Source organism: Poecile atricapillus, chromosome 1 (assembly GCF_030490865.1).
Source record: "Poecile atricapillus isolate bPoeAtr1 chromosome 1, bPoeAtr1.hap1, whole genome shotgun sequence".
NCBI classification, from domain to species: Eukaryota; Metazoa; Chordata; class Aves; order Passeriformes; family Paridae; genus Poecile; species Poecile atricapillus.
This window is the reverse complement of record NC_081249.1, coordinates 98852521-98872620: the sequence shown is the minus strand read 5'-3', so window position 1 is coordinate 98872620 and position 20100 is coordinate 98852521.

Here is a 20100-nt window from a genome sequence, read left to right as displayed (position 1 = left end):
GGCAAATACACACAAATTTGTATATTATAACTAATTTCAAGGACAATAAATGGTGACTCTGTATTAACTATACATAGAAAGTCACAGAAAATAAATTTTAAATCTTAATAGCTTTGAGTTTGATCTAGGGTTGGCTCAAAAAAGCTGTAGGACTGAAATTAAATTAGTTAATCTGTTGAAACCTAACAGATGAATCTTGTAAGGGAAGACTGGAAAAAAGGAGTTAAAAACTGTATTTAAAGGTGGTGTTTAAATGTAATTTAGATTGCAGAGGAAAACCTGTTGGTCTTTAAATATCTCTGCTACAACTGGGTCTCAGCTTCCTTATAATTTAAAACAAAAGTGGCGAGTGGGGAAAGGTTTTAATTTGAGTTAGTTAATTTGGTTTTAAATCCTAATGTAAAAGAGTACTTTCTGTATGACTAAGGAGGCTGAGAAAGCCTCTATGATCTTGTGTTAAGATTTGCCTGTCATGTTGAATGTGAAAATGACAATTTGAGATGACTTCAGGGCTTCACTTCAGATTAATTAAAGTTAACTAAGACAAGGCAAATTCCTCCTCCATGCTCCCTGACTAAGGATAGGTGCTTGGTTTATAAAAATAAGAAATAGTAGTAGTTATTGGACTATGCTGAAGGAATTTTGCAAGAGTGATTGGTGATATGGAAAATTTCAAAATCTTAAAGAAAATATTGCTTTTAAAGCAGCACAAGAAGACACTGAGAAGAAAGTTTCAGAATAACAACTGTGCTTACTAGAAAGAAACCCAAAACTCATTGAAATGGAAATTCAGTCATGTTTGCTTTTGCACTTGATATGAAGGTGGCTCTTACTATGCTTGATGTCATGATATTTCATTTCAGTCTTGGGATAAATATTCATAATTTTTCCAAATAGGCCCTTTTTTTCCCGAAAGATACCTCACTTGAATTTGATATGGCAGGTGAACATTAGTAACATACAAGGTCTCTTGCCTCATGGAGGTGTGTTATTGTTTCAGCATCTGTAAAACTGCTGGAAAATGGACATGAAATACTTTTCTTTCCTCTTAGGAAAATTAAAAGTCTTCATTTTTACTTTTTCAGTGCAACTGTTTCATTGTGTAACCAGCAGCATGTCCAAGCTGTTCTCAGAAGTTTTGTACAAATTTTTTGAACTTCTGCAGAGTATCTAAAACCAGTTTTTACAGATCTGTTGTCTGGAGAAAGCAGAGAATATTGCTTAGAATTGCTGCTTATCTGATTAATTTTGTTTTAAGATAAATTAATGAAGTGCAAAGACCAACTGTATGAAAATGTCAGTGTCCCATGTGGTGATCATATGTTAATTGCTGGAGTAGACTCACAAATACAGATGTCTTAGTGTAGCTTTCCTGTACTAGAGAGCTAGAGAAAAACAGTACTTGGGGTTAGCAAATTCACACATTACTAGCAGTGAGTAAAATTCCAGATTATCTTGAATGGGGATGGTTCCTAGCTTATTTTCTGGCTGATTACTTTCTCGATTCTGATGTGGTTGACTTTCAGCCTACTTCTTTCACATGACTAAACCAAGACATTGTGTTTGCAACCGAGTAATTCTGCCACTTTTCTTTTTTAATGTCACTAAGTGTTCAAAAACCTGGACTACTTGAATGTAGTGTTGAGTGCCACTTAATGATTTTTTTTTTTTTTTCAGAAGAATATCAGTTCTATAATCATACTGGTAAAATATTAAAACACTCCTGGTAAACTTATACTGATATAGAAGTTACTATCGAATTTGGTCATAAATATGTTTTTTTCTGCTTTTTCTGTTTTTTTCAACAGATTAGAAATTGATTAGCTCATATTTATACTCTATTATTATTTGTGATTGTGTTAGTACAAAACATGTTTAATGTTTTAATTTGTCTAATATAGACAATTTGCATTTCCATGTGTTCGCTATCTGCATTATATTAAAATACAGCATACTAACTGAAGATCAGCCAAAAGATGCCTAATTTTAGACCAGAAATTCTCACTGGAAAATGTATAAACATTCAAGACATCATCTGATTGTCAAGTCTGGCTTTTTCCCTATGGTCTCATACTGAAGGTGCCCTGACATCATTTGATGCTTTCTCTCTCTAGTGCGGTCAGCTCAGCTAAAACTCAGCAAGTCAAGTAACCGTAGAACTCAGACCAAGTAGTATGACACTCTTCTACTTCAGATAACTGCTTTTTATCTGCTTTCTCTGTAAATCTGTACTATGATTTGCTGCAGCCATCTCTGTCTTTCTTTGTAAGATGATGCAGAGGCAAAAAATACAGGCTAGAATACGTTAGAGCTCAGTTTGGTCAGTGGATTGTTTCTGTTTAACAGGAAAAAAATTCCATAGTGTACACACCAGGAAAGGCCTGGGGATGAGCAGAAGTCTGAGGATAAATATACCTTTTAAGCTGTGATTGCAGCTGTCTTAAGTTTCAAAGCAGGTAGTTCCAAAATCTTAGGGAAATACATAAGCTTTGATGATGCCCTAATGAACTAACAGACACATGCACTGGCTTATGAGTAGGAAGTAACAGTGTCTGGATCTGTCAGACATTTTGCTTAGTATCAAATGCTGGAGTTTATTTTGGTGACAGATTTGTGGTGCCTTTGTAGTACACCACACTGTGGGATGTGTTACTGGTGGTAATATCCTAACTGGAAAACTCCTGCAGGCACATACAGGACTAATGCACTCTCCAATGTCTTTAACAGGATGGTGGTCCTCCTGAAAGATGCTGGGTCTCATTCTTGCAAAGGGAAACAATATAGTTAGAGATGCTTTGGTCTGAAAATAGAAAAAAAAATATCTTTGAATAGTTTGGGGCATTTGGGACACAGTAAACAATACTGTGTTTACTACTGAAAGCTGAAAGTGTATGAATGTACTATCTGATTAATTTATTAAATATAGTGATGTGGAGCGGGAAATGATGTATGGTCTGAGAAGTGAGGCTGAGGGGCTACATTTGATAAGGACATAAGAAATAAGAGTAATGGTGCCTTAAGCTGGTGTTTCTTGCAGCACAATAATCACAATTTCTTCATTGTATTATTATTACTATTATATTATTTTCATTATATACATTGATGTGTTTTATTCCTGAGGTCTGTGGAAAAGGCTGCTACACATGTAACACACTAACTAGACAAGCCTCATTGGATGTTACGAATGACAGTAAAACTAGAACTTAGCAGGGCAATAGGGATGCAAAGAAATAACTAAATCCAGGCTGTGGTGGAGACATGGAAATAAGCAGCTGGAGAAATAAATAAAAATAACTTTCTCTTGGAAGCCCCAACTTTCAGTCTTTTTTCTCAAGTCTGAAGTGACAGCTCTGTCAGTTGTCTCTGCTGATGTTCTTTTCCTTGGGGATTTTTTTAAACTTGACTTGTCAATCTCCTTTGAAATGGTGTGGTGTTGAATATCAAAGGGAATAACCTTTTGCCACACTGGTCTCTGATCTGCTGTACTATCACATTCCCAATCTTTTCCCAGTTCTTTAATATTTTGACAAGGGATGGAAATCCTCTATTTTATGGTTTGCAGGGGGTTGCATTACTTACATAACCCTGCTTGAAAAGCATGGTCAAATAATCATGAGTAGAATGGTAAGGAAAATCCTTTTTGACCAATGTGTGAGAACTTCATACAAGGTCAGTAAAGTTGTTCATATGTTGAAGTGAAATAACTGTCACAGAGTGTTTAGTAGGAGTTCTTTAGCCAATAAAACACCTTGCTCTGAGGCTTGCAGAGTTCCCTAAGCAGAGAATGGGTCTGTTAACTTGGTGAAGTTCTGATGGTTCTGAAATCAGCTGACAAGAATTAAAAGAAAAAAAAAAAAACATCAAACAGACAAAACAAACCCAACTCGACTTGGAGTGCTGTCCAAATTTCTGCTCTTTGGTCACATTAGAGAGTCACAGGGTGACTTTATAGTCCTGAGAATTTTGTGGAAAGTCTCGGTGAAGGGGGCTGCGCAGCAAAGAAGTGTGGAAGCAGATTCTTATTCATCATTGCAAGTTTCTCAATTTATGGGAGAGAAAAATAGTAAAGTTCTTAAGAGTCTGGCCTTGAACCGTTTACTGTGGGTGGGTGAAAAAGCTATATGGTAATACAGAAGTTTTATTTTATATCAGAAAACTTGCTAGGGCTTGAAAGTGTTGGAGGATAAAGTAGAATGTTCTGTAAAACGCAAACTATGTGGCCTTGGGTCTTCAACTCTATTAATGGATGTCAAAGTCAGCTTTTCAGTTCCAGAAGGTGACCATTGTCCATTCTTAGAGGTGAGTGTTACTTAACTGCAGTAAATATATGCTCAGATGACAGCCTCAGAACGGGGTCTTAAATTAACAACATTAGGAAACTTTTTTATATTTAAGCTGCCAGAAGACTTGTAGGCCTTCCTGTATGGACCCATACTGCTTATTTCTGTGGGCAAAGGAATGCTGATCTGAAAAAATGAAATACTAGCTTCAGAATATTTGCAAACCTTACATCTCTCTTGGCAAGAGTATGAATCAGCATATAGAATGCTTGAATGACTGCATAAACTTGAAAATTGGAAGATTAATCTTAGAGTTGGAAGGGGAGAGATTTGGAGGTCAAAAGTGAAACAATACCGTATGATTCAATTCATCACTATGTAGTACAAAAAATGGCCTAATAATAGAGTCACTAGCACAAATACTTTTGTAGCTCTTGTTGATGTTCTTTTTTCTAAAGAAAAATTTGCTATAATTTACATATATGTCATGAGAATTTTGACACATTTTTCTAAACTGTAGGTGTCAATGTCTTGCCATAGTTATAATCTTGCTGTAAGGTGTGTTTTAACTCTCTGTTTTTGTCATAATATTAGCTAAGCATGCTGAGCTTGGAAGGAGAGCTAGTCTAATTGTTGCAATTTTTTGGCTTCATTGAATGAGATTTTTGTCATTTCTGTATGCCTTTATGAAATAAATATTCTTGGCCATCAAGTGCCAACATTACTGCTGAGGAGACACTGCAGAGTTATAAATGCACATTTACTAAAATGCAATTTTAATTTCTCTGAATGTCTACTGGGAAAATGTTTGTTCGGAAGGGACTATATGCCTTACTGGTTGTGAGTTTTCTAATGAGTCAGGTTTGTGGAAAACTGTAAGATTCTATACGCTTGATTCTAACCATCAAACATTCTGGCTTTCCTTCACCTCTAAAGCATGTACAGATACCCATGTTCAGGGAAGCCCTTGGGCTCAGAAGCATCCATGTTTAGATGTCTTGCCTGCTTGTATTCCCCTTCAAACATGAGTTTCCCTGGTTGCTTCCAGGCACTGCATTATGGATGTTTGAATTAGATTAACTCCAGGATCCAGCACTCGTTTGATGGATAAATCCCATGAGATAAAATGATAAATAAAAATCCCTGGACACAGCCAGAGTCTATACCTGTGCATGGACCTGAACATGAATCAAATGTGGTGGTGGACTCTCCTTTGAATAGGAGAGTAGATCAGATGTTCTGTAGAGACCCCATTCAACCCAATTTATTCTCTACTCCTATCATCCTTCCTTGGATTTAAATTTGCACCAGGAAGCACAAGAGCACCAGCATCTTCTATTGATGCTGGAGATTTGCCTCGGGCTTCTCAGCAGGAGTAAGTGCTGCAGAGCATTGGTCTGATCGGAGACATAACTGCAGCTGGCTTCTCAGACACAGCAAGGTGGCTTTGTGTTATTTCTTCTGCCTTTGTGGAGACAAACTCTCTAGATTTCCTTGTGCAATTGCAATAGTTGGCATAATTTTCTATTTTGAAGCAAGTAACCAAGACAATTTTCTTTTCAGAATTAAAAGGTTCCACAGACAAAATTTCCTTAAAAAAACCAAACCAAAAACAACCAAAAAAAAATCCCCAACAAACTCCATTGGAAATGAGCTAAAACTTTTTCTTCAAAATTATTGCATTTGTTATCTGAATTATATCAGTCCTAATAAAAGCTGATGAATCAGTGATAACATATATTTTACAAAGCCAGTGAGTTATGTCCTGAAAGACCAGCACTAGATTTTTTCTCTGTTTTAACTACTATGATTCAGGAAAGGATTTACGTAGATTAGCCAATGATCCTAATTTTTGAATAACTTTACTTTTGCATACTCCTGTTTTCTGGAGACTTTTCCTAATCTACTGTGTAGTTTTTTGTGGTTTTTTTCTTTTGTTTTGGTTATTTTTATTTTTTTTTTTGCTTTCCATAGAAGATATATGTTGGATTTGTAAAGTTTTTTCTCTCCTATGAACCAGAGAACTTCTTTTAATATTTCCAGTTTACAAAGTGTCAATTGAGATTGAATATTTCTTAAATGTGAAGCTCAGAGTTGTTTATGCTAGACAGCACTGGAAATGTAATATGCTTACTATAACCATACTGCAGCAAACCATCAGATTCCTATAAACTGATGTTATGGTAGGTAAAACAAGGTTTTTTTTTGTGAACAAGAGCCTGAAACAAAACCCTTAGGAGAAAATGTTTGTTCTTAAAAATATATTAGTTGCTAAGCATGTGCTGTGAAGATCAGTAGCATGTTTGACCCCTGTAGTTTTACTTTTTTTTTTTTAATGTTACATAGAATTCATGTGGATAAGAGATAGGAGGCAGAACTTTGACCTTGATATGTGCACTTCACTAATTTCAAATTAACAACACCTCAAGAATATCAAACAACACCAGAACACCTCAAAAGGCAGGTGAAATAATGAAAGACAAACACAGCTAATTATCACTAATATAATTATAGCTATATGAACTATAACTAATCCCTCTAATATTTTATTACTGTTGTTTCCATTACTTATTATCCTTACTTTAGAATTGAGAATAATGAAGAGAATAGTTTAACCAAAGACCTGTACTGCTCTGCTTGCCAGATCCCTTTCCCTTGCTGCAGTTTTAGTTTCCAAGCAGTAAACAGTTGCAGACTGAGTAATTGTAACCTCTCACCACCTTTTCTTTTCATGTTTGCTTCCTGCAATAAAGCAGATTTAATTCCATTCATTTATTCAGTCTGACAGGTGGATTGCATCAGTACAGCATGAGAATGGGTAAAACATCTTTTTGCTGGAAGCCTTGCAATCTAGGTAATTTTATTTATTTTAGTATAATAAACATCTAATCCATGGTCAGACACTGCCTGGAGCCTCTGTTTATCTGCAGTGTTGGAAGGGATTTTATTCATGCCATGTGTCTCAGAACCTTATGAGCCTTGAAAAAGACTGTGAACCAGAAACAATTGCAAAATCAATTCTGCAAGAACTCCTTCCTTTTTGGAAAATTTGCCACTTATCTAAGCTCCATATTTGAATAGTCAAATGTAAACAAACCTTGGGTTTGAGTTTCTGAGCTACTATCAAAACAAGTTAGTCAAAAAAGAAACTATGGGAGGTGAAGGGAACTGGAAATTGAAAGTCTTTTGTGTTAAATATACAGTACTGGCAATTTAGGAAATGTTGATGCTGATACATTGTGTCTTCAATGATAAGTGTTTTACTATTCCTTAGCTCTTTTAGAGCTGTCTGGAATGTGGCCACAAAATCACCTATTTTTTTAGAAAAGCTTTAAAATTAATCCCCTTGAAATGAGTAGAAAAAAATCTACTGTTTAAATAATTTGGAATTGCTGTGTTGGTTTTGTTTCCCTGATGGCTCTGATTCACAAGGAAAGATCAAACAGAACTTGCTTATTTAGCTGGTTAAATAAAACTGGTAATCATCTTTTTACTGAGACTTTACAGTCACTAGTGTCTAGAACAGAACTTTAGTTCACTTGAACTGGAGATCTGAGACGTAGTCTACTCTGCCCAAAAAGTCAAGCTTCCCCATCCTGTATTATGTTTTATTTCCAGTAAGGGGGGCCGGCTGTTGTCTGTCTCTGGTAGGCACATCACACCAGTCTCTGCCTGGTCACGCTTCCAACCATGAAGGAATAAGGCAGCCACACCTTGGGTGGGATTACTCTGCTGGTACTGGGAAGATGAACCCCTTTTTGTCCCAGATCAATCCCATTTCTTAAGAAAGCTGTCTCCCTCTCACCATGCTGGCAGCTATTCTACAAGACATTTTCCATTTCCTCTTGAAACTTGTGGTGGATAGAAGTGAGTGAGTGTTTGGGAAGGAGCTGAGTGGTTTGCAGGTAGATTGAGTTGTAAAAACCACTTTGCTTAATCATCTTTTATAAATGCCTTCAGATAGAAAAATAAGCAATAAGGGCACTTCTGTACATATAAAATATCTATATATATCTATCTAGATATCTATCTATATCTATATATGTATATACATCCCCATCGGCACCTCTTACCTGGGTGAGGAAAATCTCTCTCTCACCTGGCCACCAGATGGGGGCATTGCAAAGATATTGATTAATTGGCAAGTTTACCATCTCAGTGAGCCATTTGCATATAAAAAACACCTCCTTTTGTCTTTTATTCCACATTTTTATAAGCATAGAGCACAGATGAAATGCCTCATGAATTAATTTGAAATAACATGAAAATGCCCTAAAGAAAACACCCGATGCAATTTCAAAGGATTGCTGCAATCATAGAGGCAGATTTTTTTTTTAAGCTTTTTTGGATGTTTCTTGGTTTTGATTCGTACTTCTCACTGTTGGACATAAAAGGCTTTTTTCCCTTATCAGTTTTGTCATTAGTTTACCAGATGCTGCTTTGGTGAGCATTACAAAATCCTGCTTTTTATTGTGTATGAAAATATAGTGTAGGTTGTGTTTTTCATTTGATAGCCACCATCCATTTTCATGATAGGTTACATTATCCGACTATGTTTCTTAAAGAGAAAGAGTTTTATTCTGCTTTGATTTTGTTCTTGATCCTCTAAGGCAGCTGAACAACTAGGAAATTTCTCTGCAAGCTAAAAAAAACCATCATGGTTTCAAGTTATTTATGGTTGGTTTAAATATATTAAGAATGGAGTTTGTCCAGTTATAAACTAGAAAAAAAAGATATAAATTTGTAAAATACATGGAAACTCATTGATGTAAAAGTCCATTGATTGAAACTTTCAAAATGTATCTTTGAAGTAAAAAAATATGGATTTCTACATGAATTAATTCCATATTAAGCATGTGGTTACTTAGGGTATTTTCTCAAGATTATCTTTTTCTTATTAAGCAAGACCTTCCTTAGAAAATATCCTATATGGAAAGATATATGTTCTAAATAATGTTTCTAAGTAAAAGGTAGATTAATTCTTTTACTTAGCACCAAAAATTTAATGAATTAAAAAAACCCCAACAAACTCACAAACTGATATTCTTTAAGTAGAAGCTGGGTAATTTTTAGGCTGACATTAATTCATGCCGTGTCTGTAATCTTTATCATGAGAGATAAGATAGAAAATGTCCTGCAGTTAGTTGATCTGATAAAGCAAACAGATTTGATGAGAAACAGCAGAATGAAAACAGATAAGATCTGCTTTATGGGTCTCTTTGTAGTGCTTCAATAAGGTAAAAAGGGTATTTCTGAAATTTTTGAAGGTTAGGGATAGCTCTTTAAATTTATTTAACAATAAACTTCTGTTTCTTGTACTGAGTTGCATTCTGCATTCTCTTTTAGTGTGAAAAAGGTGTAATATAACTTAGTAAAAAGCATCTTTTTTGTTGTGGGTGGAAACAAGCATGTGAAATAGTTTTTATTTGAAAAGTTGATTTTTTTCAGGAACAAGTGGGGAAATTGAAAGCATAGTTAGTTCCTTATGGCATAGTTAGTTCCTTATCTTCCCACAATTTATCTTCCCACTCTGAATAACACTGTTTGCACATTTACATTCAGAGTATAAAAATTCACCCACTTTAGTCAAGCTGTCTTTCTACAACTTGTTTCTGCTCCCTTAAGCAGGTTGTCTTTTGCTTTTGAATTTCTGTCCCACTTTTAAATGTTTCCTAATTTTCTCCCTTTGTTTTTCATAGAGAGGCCCTGACATGGACAGCACACATGCATGACTATTTGAAGAAATAATACATGCTGTATATATTCTCTGTGAAGGTGACTGTGTCACTATCTATCCATCCATCCATTCATCCAATTCTCTCATCACAAGAAGCAGGAGGTTTTGGTTGGTTTGTTTTTTTGTTTGCATAGGTTTTTTTGCCATCATATCATACAGAAAACACTTACCTGTTTTATCTTTTGGCCCAGGCACATTATTGATACATAAAAATTTGTGAAATATCTTATAGGAATTATTAAATCTAAGTCCTCAGAAAATATTTCCCCAGTTACCTTTCTGTATCTGATAATGGGTTTTAAACAAGGGGGTAAGGTGCATAAAGTGAGGAATTATACAGAGCAAATAATGCAAACAGTTATGCTGAGCTCAGTATCTCGAAGTTATTAAGATGCAAATTTTTATTTGTTCATATTCCCATTTGCATATCTTCAGAATTGCTTTTTCTATCCTTTTCACTTGATTTTGTATGAAGAAAGATAAAAGCCCTTAACATGTAAGACAAAGGATGTGATTTGCAGTCCAGTGCCAATGGACCATAACCTCTGTTTAACAGCAGATCCTGAACTAATATTAAGGCACTACAGGGGGTCAGTGACATCCCTAAATGAAATACCAGATAAGTAAAAAAGATTCCCAAGTGTAAGAAAAGAAGACCTTTGGGATCAGAAGGTCCTGGTGTTTTTGTGGGTGGTGTTACCTAAGTTCATCTGGCTTGACATGTAAAAGTTCTAAATCTCTGCCTCCTAAATCTCTGCCATATTAAAAAAAAAAAAAAAATCTTTAAAAACCAAGTTAACACCTGTAAAAATCTTAAGTTCAAGAAACAAGTTCTCTCTCCCCTCTCTTTTTTTCTTCTGACAGCTAACCCCAGTGTACTGTCGGCTTGTCATCTGATGCCAGCTTTTCTGGAGAGGGCAGTGGTGCTCATCCTTATCCTCTCACTCACTCTTGTTTACTATGCAGGTGTTTCCCTTACTTGTTGTGCAGCTGGGACACATACAGGAAAATAGTAATCTGTAGAATAGAAATGATTGTGGTAAATCTAAAATGGGATTCCAGCTGGATAAAGCACAAGATACTTTCAGGTATTTCTGCCAATTTTGGCTGACAGAGGGATCTAGCTGTACAAGTTACATCCACAGAATAGGTAGGGAAGTAAATTTGTAAAAACAATCTTGCTAAAAATTCTCATCTGTAAGTCCACATTTTTGTATCTATTCCAAGGCATGAGTGACAAGTAATTTTTAGCTAGCAGTTCCATTTACTCCCTCAGAATTTGTACAAACCGCTGGACAGGAGAAAAAAATGCCAGTGCAGTTGTAGTGCCAGCCACTCCATCCCAGTTACAAAGAAGAGTTGCAGAGAGATTTAATTTTTTTTTTTTCCTTTTCTCCTCATCCTAGTGGTCCTTTGCCTCTGATATTGACCAGTGTTTGTATCTCTGTGTTTTTCTAGATTTTTTTCTGGCACTTTCTAGACATTAACCAAAATTCTAATAAAATAATTAACAAATTTAACCAAAATGCTACTTGTATCTTGGTTTTCCAAAGTATTTATGATGCATCTTTGTAGTAAAAATTATCTTCAAAAACCTCATTCCCAGTGTGGTTGATTTCTCATTTATTTTTATCTTGTGGATAGATTTTTCTGTTGTCTGAGAAGGCATTTTCTGATTGAAGTATTTTTCTCTGACTTTCAAAAAAATTATTCTGGTGCCATGGAAAAGTTGATCTTCTGCTTTAGTCTGTGAAATGTCTTTTCACTGTTTAGGTACCTAGTGTGAAAAACTAGGAATATAATGCTTTATTACTGGTAAGAGTTATTTTATCAGTTGGAATAAAATTTAGCAATGAAGTTAGAAATGTCTTGGGAGACAAACACAGAAGCAGCCTTGCTGCTTAGGTGTTAGTTTCAAAGGGACTAGGATTAAAAAGATTTGACTTTTCTTATAATCATAAAATGGTGTGGGTTTTAAGGGACCTTTAAACATCATCTCCTTCCAATTTCCCATGAGCAGTAAAACCTACTGGAAGAGGTTGCTCCGAGCGCCATCCAACCTGTTCTTGAACACTTTCAGGGATGTGGCATCTACAACCTCTGGATGACCTGTTCCAGGGCCTCACCACCCTCACAGTCAAGAATTTCTTCCTAATATCTGATCTAAACCTACCCTCCTTCAGTTTAAAGCCAATCCCCCTTGTCCTATCACTGCATGCCTGGGAGAAGGATTTTTTGCTCTGCCCCACTCCCAATCACCTGAATATCTTGTGCAGCTCCTAAATCCCCTTCTGTCCTTTTGAAAGGCTGCACAGCATTTCAGAATTTCAGCAAGTTGCTCTAATGATCTCCAGGACAGGGCTGAAGGATAGATGAATAAATGAGCCTATTGACAGTTCCTGAGGTCCCCCTTGCAAATCACCTAAATAAAGCTGCGCTAGTCCATAACATTCCAGGAGCACATTTAATTAGTACACAAATTAAAATAAAAAAATGAAGCTCAACCCAAAACTTGGGTGCCTGAGCCACTTAACTGTGACCATGCATATGGAACAGGGGTAGTGCTTTTCTGCTGGCATGAACATCTCAGGAATCAGCACAAAAAAAATTTACACCCCAAGTGCAGGAAGATTAGTCCTGCTAGAGGGTGCTATAAGATGAAGCAATATGTAATGAGGGGATGGATGACTGGGACTGGGGAGGAAAAATGGGGTAACATGGTTTCAGTTTTCTTTATAATTTATGCTAAAGTTTCATTTAAAAAATAATTCTAAAACTAGCAGAGGGTTTGGATTGTTTTGCTTGGATCCAAAAACCATTTTTTTCAGAGCTGTCACACAGATGCAGTATTAAAACTTTTGGGATCAGAGAAACAGGAAAAATAACAACTTTCTTTTTTTTCCCCATGGACTTTTCAAATGCCCAGGATAAGTATTTATGACACATGCAACCATTCCTGAAATCAAAGGCTCATTAGAGCTGCAGATAAAATACACTAATTAAATGGTTAGCTGTAAGTTTATTTTTAATGTTCTTTTTATGTTGATGTCCACAAATGAACTCAGCTAGGGGTTCCTACATTGCCAGTGCTGTAGAGATTTAAAACAGCCATTGCTCTTGGATCTGTACCATAAAACTTGTGTTTGCTGTTTAAGATCTATTTTTTTTCATCATCCAGACTAAAGGATCTACTGACACTGGGCAGTGCTGTTTTCACTTTTCATGTCTGTACTCTTTCCTCTCTGAAATAGCTTTGCTCTTTTTGTTGCTAAGAGAAAAGGAATGTTGCTGGGGAAAAAGTGTCCAGAACACAATGATGTGTCCTCCGTCAGATGTCAAAAACATTCCTCCTAAATATTTTCATGTGCATACAGCGGAAAAGTCGTAAACACGAGGGAAAGGAAAGGTGGAATCCACCAGCCTTGCTCATTGATGTTCAAAACAGTACTTCTAAATACTCTGTACCGTACTTCTTTATTTTTTCCTAGCCCAAGCAAAGGATAAAGCACCAGACCTAAAACCTAGGAGTATTTTTATCTTATTCATTTAGAACTGAAGTTTGTTCTTTCATGTTAAAATACCTCATGTTAGTGTTATGTGGTCGGGGTGTGCAAAAAACCCTTAGAAAAAAGAGCAGCCTGGGGTGTGGCTGAGGCAGTGCTTTGTCCATCCTAGGTTTGCTCTTGAAACTGTGAGCATCCATCCTGTTGCTGGGGGCTCCCATGGTGTCTGTGGCACGTGCCAGGAGCAGCAGGCTGAGGTGTTTAGTGGGTGGTTGGACTGCCCTTAGCTATTCACTTGGCTTTACTCCATAGTGTAGAGTTAAACCTTCCAGTTCACAGATTCTAAACCGCAGGAGTTAGATGGCTGAGAATGTGCAAAGTCAAAATCTCCTGGGGGAGGAAGAGGCAGTAGTCCCCGTATCATCCTAGAACCAGGGCTGTGTGTTCTCAGTTTCCAGCAGTATATTGCTGGAATATGGGAAAGGCATCTCTGGAGCATGGAATACTCTTCCTCATTAGGCATCCTGTGCCAAGGATGCTCCAGGACAGGTTGTGGTACCTTACACTGTGTGTGCTTGCACTTGCACGCATTTCATCAGTGCCTTTGATAAAGACTTCAAACATAGTTGGTGTTTTCCACTAAACTGATTTTTGGCTGCAAGCAACATGGAATGACGTTGAGAATTAAATGTAGGTAGGTAGCACTTGGTTCAAGAAGTTGGTAAAGGCTGATGTTTTAAAAAGCCAAAGAAGTTGAAAGGAAATGGATAAATGTTATCACAGTTTTATCATGCTATTTGCATAAAATTATGTATCTGGTAGATTTTGGCCTATAAAGACTTTGTTCTAGCATATCTGGGTTATTGACCTAAATTAGCATTTCTGTTGTCTTAAAACAAAGAAGAAGCAAAAATAGTGGATTCAGAAATAATGATGTACAGCTGTGTGTTCGTATGGTCTCTGCAAAGTCTCTGGATTGGGTCCTTATATGGGAGAGTTGCATCCAATGACTTCTGCTGTAAGGAATGCTTTGACTCCTCTGGTCATCTACAAATCATCATGAACAAAAGGGGAGAAAATTAGCTGTATTTCTCCCAAGCTATTCTTAGGCCTCTAGCCTAAGCCTAACTTTGGTCAGGAAACAACCAGAGAAAGGACTTTAGACTTTATTTCCTAGAATTTCTGTTAGCTGGTTTCCAACCATAAACAGTTTTCCTTTCTATTTTACCTCTGAACTAATTTAAAATTGTTCTTTGAATACCTTTGAGTCTTGAGGTAAACAATTAACTCACTTCTGGTGCTCTTTTACTTGTCACAGGTGCATTATGCAGTATGGTTCTGGAGATCCCTGCCTGTGTTCCTGTCATGTTTTTTGCCTTGTCAGAGCAGGGCTGTGGAGACCCAGTTCACATCTGGAGCCAGCAGTGTCCTGTTAGTGCAGGGAATCAGCCCAGTATCCTGCAGTGATGCTGACCAGCCGTGCTTTCATTGGTGCTTCGTGTTAGGACCTCAGCTCCACAACCACAGCCCCTGCTTCAGCTCAGCTTGAAAAACTGTTTCTTGGAGAAACAAAAGCAATAAAAGTCAAAGGTGCTTCTAATGGTAAGAAATGCTGATGAACAAATCAAGGTGATTAGGGAGTTTCAATCACACCTTCCTTTGTGTTGAGCTCATTGTCTACTGTGGAATTGCTAGAAATCATAAAGTTTACTATTCTATTTTCTGTGTCTTGCAAAACTCAGCTATTATCTCACCTCTCTCAAGGATTAAGATTACAGCTGGGTGTTCTCCCCTTTCATTTTAGAAACTAATATAACTTGTAGAAGATATTCTTTTCTCTTGTCTTGCTAGATCTGTGTACAAACAGCTCATATTGTCCTCAGCTGGTTGAGTTTGTTGAACAGACAATTGTCAAAAGCAGAAATGCACAGATAAAATGTTCTTCAAATTTTAACTATTACCTGTAACACTCGAGGTTACTGTACTGTTCGTGCCTCATACAATTAAAAAAGATTGTCTAAAAGTCTCCTGCAGAAAAGAGTAGTGCATACACAGCTTTTGGAAAATGCTATCCTCTCTAGAAATTAATACACAGAAAGCAAGAGTCCGTTTTCATGAACTATATTCTGGGGGTGCTTGACATCATTTTCATTTGTAAAAAGCAAACAAAAAGAATGTGGATAGTTTTAAATGAATCTTCATTGTGCTATTTGTTCCTCAGTAGCATTTCACACAGAAACAGAGACTTGCAGTTTAAGTAATTCTGATGATGAGTGAACAAGAAACAGTTTCCTCCATGTAAATCAGATTCGTCTTTTAAATGGTTTACTTCTTCTTCCAACTTGTTATTTAGCAGCATTGTAAAAAATACTAAAAATTAATTGACATTAATTGTGTTTTTCTTGAGCAAAACCATTTCTTTTTTAAGAAATGTTATTCAAAGAAATGTCCTTTCAGTCTCTAAAATCAAAAAGTTAATTTTGTTATGCCTAAACAGGCTTTCTTTAAGCTTATTGAAATTGTTAGTAATGTAGTGAAAAAATGGTAAACAAAACTGACTTTACAGCTGGAAATTTCCTTAATAAATCTGGATGCAGTTCTTCCTGGTGCCATACACAGTACTTTTTTATACAAAAAACAAACCTATCCTGTCTCAAAGATTTAATTGATCAAGTATCTGAGAAGATACTGAGCAAAAATGCAGTTAGGTTTTTTGGTTTTTTGGTTTTTTTTTAATACATAAGATCATTTTTATGTGATTGAAATTGATTTGGTGATTTTTATTCTACAGTGTAATGGTTGGTGGACTCATGGACCACCCACCGAAATAACAATTTGAAGTGAAGATTTTGGCTGTGGGAAACTGTGCTTCGTAATAGCATGCAAGGGCTCTTAAAAGTATTTTTTTAGGCAAACAAGAAGTTTTGTTTGCTCTGTGATTATAATAGAGATGGTCCAAACTTTGTGTGTTTAGCAACAAAAATTCTGGTCAAGTCTGCTAATCTTTTCCTGTAAAATGTTAACCTCGTCTATTAAGAATAAATGGCAATACATTATTTTATAGATGTATTTTCTCATTAATTTAAGACACTGTCAGGTTTGTGGTGCAGGATATTATGTTCTAAATTCTCTAGTTAATGTCACCAAATAGTTACTGTTATTTCTGCAGTTCATTACTCTCTAGTGATTTCTCAGTATTTTGCTGCTTTCGTTAGCATTGTTGCTGGTTGTGAGGCACTATTAATTTGTTACCAATATTAGCTTCTTAATGAAAGTCTCTTCAGGTAGATTTTAATCTAGATATTTGAAGATGCCAGAGAAAGGATCAAATTAAGGTCAATTTTTATGGGAGCTTGGGACATTTTACATATTTTCTTTTAAATTGTCAATTTTCTTTTAATTTAGAAACAAATTTGGATGAAGCTGGATTGATACATTTTGATGCCCACAATTTTTTTTCCAAGTCCTGTGAAAGAGAACTTGATTTGATGACCTTATTGAAAGTTAATTACTGCTAGCTGATTATTGAGGAACCACTTAATAAAATAAACAAGGAAGTCTATAACTCTCTCTAAAATACTGGTTTTGATGTAGGTGGAGATGACTTTGGACTCTTCTGAAAACACAGAGAAGAGCAAGAAATTTTGCTTTTCCTTAAGGCGAATGCTAATTTCTCTTCTTACAAATGTGGATATTTGACGTTCATTTTTATATTTTGATGATATATGACTAATAGGAAATGTGTTATCTTAACACTGGTTTACATAATCTCTGAAATGCTCTGCATTTTAATATTTTTGAGGGTGATATAATTGACAGATGGAAGTAGCAGCCAGCCATAGATCCTGTCAGTGTGTGGATGTAGTATGCTAGGACTAATGAAATGACAGATTTCAACATGCCTTGGCACACAACACACTATGGATTATTTGCTTTCCTAGGCACAAGTTATAGGTGAGGCAGTAACCTGTAAATATCAAAGTGCAGCTTTGCACAGTGTGCTGTGAATGGCTGACCTAATCATACACAATCTTTTGCTGACCCTGTCTTCTCTGTGTGTTAACTGTATATTCTCACATGTGGTACTTCATGTATTTAGTCAGCAGAGTGTCCTGGGATCTTGGTTCTCCGTCTGAACTCCAGAGACCATCTCGTCTCATGGCATGTGTGAGGTCTTGTGCTAGGTCTGTGTGCTCGTGAGCTAAGCTATCAGTCCTGTTTTAGAAATGTTGGGAGCTTGGGATGGTGCTTGGCCAAGAGATGGCTTTACTGTAATAGATGACTTACCTTTGGTCAGTCCAGAGTTACCTACAGACAGAGGAACTTTGGCAGGCTTTTTTTCTAACTTTAAATAAGGCTGTGCTTTTTTTGTTCCTAATGGATTTTACATCAGTTTTCTCATCATTACATTTTGCCCTCAGCCGCTAACAGAATCTGATCTGTTTGTACATGTATTGAATGCAACATCACCACAGCACTTGAAATTGAAGTTCCAGATTTACCTTAGACTTTGACTTATTTATTTTTCTGTAGTCTTGGGACATTACTTGCTCTAGTGCACCAAGGCTCAGGCTCTTTGCCCAGTGCAGAATCAGGCAGCAAACTGCACTGTGTGATGTGGCCAGAAGCCAGATATGTTTGCTTTCTAGTGAAGTCTGTGGGCAAGGAATTTGGGAATATGATATTAAAGCTGTAGGGAGTTGCCTCATTTTCTGCAATGGCAGCAGTTGCTCACTGAGCTTGACTTCAGGTCCAAGGTTAACTGGTCTCAGGGGACCAGGAGGAATGAAGGTGGATTGCAGGGTTTTGAGAGATCAGAATTTTCCCTTCATGACAGGGATGTAGGAATGGACACTTATGGGAAGAGAGCAATTGAAAGAAAAAGGAAACCTGTTTCTCTGCTGCTGTTTTTGTGTGCAAAGTGCCACAATAGTTCTCTTTACCAAATTTATTTGTTTGATCAGTTAGTCCTTTTCCCTTTCAGTTTAAATGAATCAATAATAGATTTAAGCAAGAAATTAAAATTACTCAAAGTAATTAATATTTTTCTGTTAATCATCTCTGTAAAATTTTCCTTTTGAAATTCAGTGATTGACCTGCCATCACAAGTCTCTTGCTTGAACTGGAAATGTCTCTGTTTAGGCAGCTCAAGTCCTGGCAGTGCTCTGTTCATCTGGCGCACCTGCTTTTTGCCATAAACTGCTGGTGCACAATCTCCTTCTATGAGGGGAAGGAACAAAGAGAGTAACACAAGTAGGAGGTGAAGAAAAAATTGTCACTCAGTTTCTCCTGCTACTTTCTTTGTCTATTTAGCCAGTATGTAGTGCTCTCTGTATGAATTGAGGACTGGGTTTTGGACAGGAAAGTGGCACTGACTAATAAATAAATGGTCTTGAATTAGAACAAAACAGATATATTGGAATAATTGCTCAGGTGCATGTCATCAGTATACTTTTGTGTGTTTGTTTATACATCAGTGTGCTTCTGTATTCCCCAGTGGCCTTTGCTCTTTGCCCGTTTTGATCCCTCTTCATAGTACTCCATCTTCTCATCTTATAGCTTAATCAGGGCAAAGTTTTGATTGTAAAGATAGTGAAGGATAAGTAGAGTTAGAAAAGGAAAAGCACAACATGAAGTCCTTGTGGACTATTTCCTGCTGTGTAAAAACAAGCTGAGAGAAGAATGTCTGTCACAATATACTACAGATAAAAACAACTATTCAATATGAACTGCTGCACGTTATATTTAAAATGGGTCCAAACTTTATGTATCTAGTCACATTCCCTCTGATCTCCCAGGGAGAGGTGTTCACACTGTAACTTTACAACTGCATTTAATGCCTTAAAAATACCCCCAAATTTTAATATTTCAAACCCCAAATCACCTGCTTCACTGTGTGTTATGTAAAACAGCTCATTGAAAGGACTGGTCATATTTCATTTTGTGAGCTATTGAACTAGAGTGCATTTCTGCTTCTTTTTTTTTTTTTTTTTTTTTTTAAGGAAAAGTATGAGAACATTAAGTAAGAAATAGTCAGAAAATACAGTTTATAATAATATGGCCTTTCTGCTTTTAAACCATTGCATATGAGGATGGGTAGTACATTATTACAGGGACCAAACAAGGCAAAGGACTTACATATGACCTGTGTATCTTTGTAGGATGTGCACAGTGGAGAATGGGATCCTAATTTCAAATCTCATGACTAAAATCTTTAAATTTGGAGCTGTGCTGTACATGCCCTATGAAACTGCCAAAACCCACAGTATAAGATTGAGGGGGAGGGTAAACTACCTAGACAGTCCCTTTAAAAACTCAAGTATTATCCTAGAGGTAAAGAAACAAGATGTTAAATCTTGTGATTTTGTTGTTTCCTAATGCAATATATGCTGAAAATCTACATGGTAGATCAATAAACCTGGAAGACCAAACTGCAACAATTTCTGTTCTTGGGAAGATTATTTCAGTCCCCAAAAATATTTCTAGTCTTCTGTGCAGTGACATTTGAATTTAGGTTTTCAGTATGCTAACAGATTTGATGAGACCTGAATTATACTCTGAAACTGAAGAGTCTGTGGGT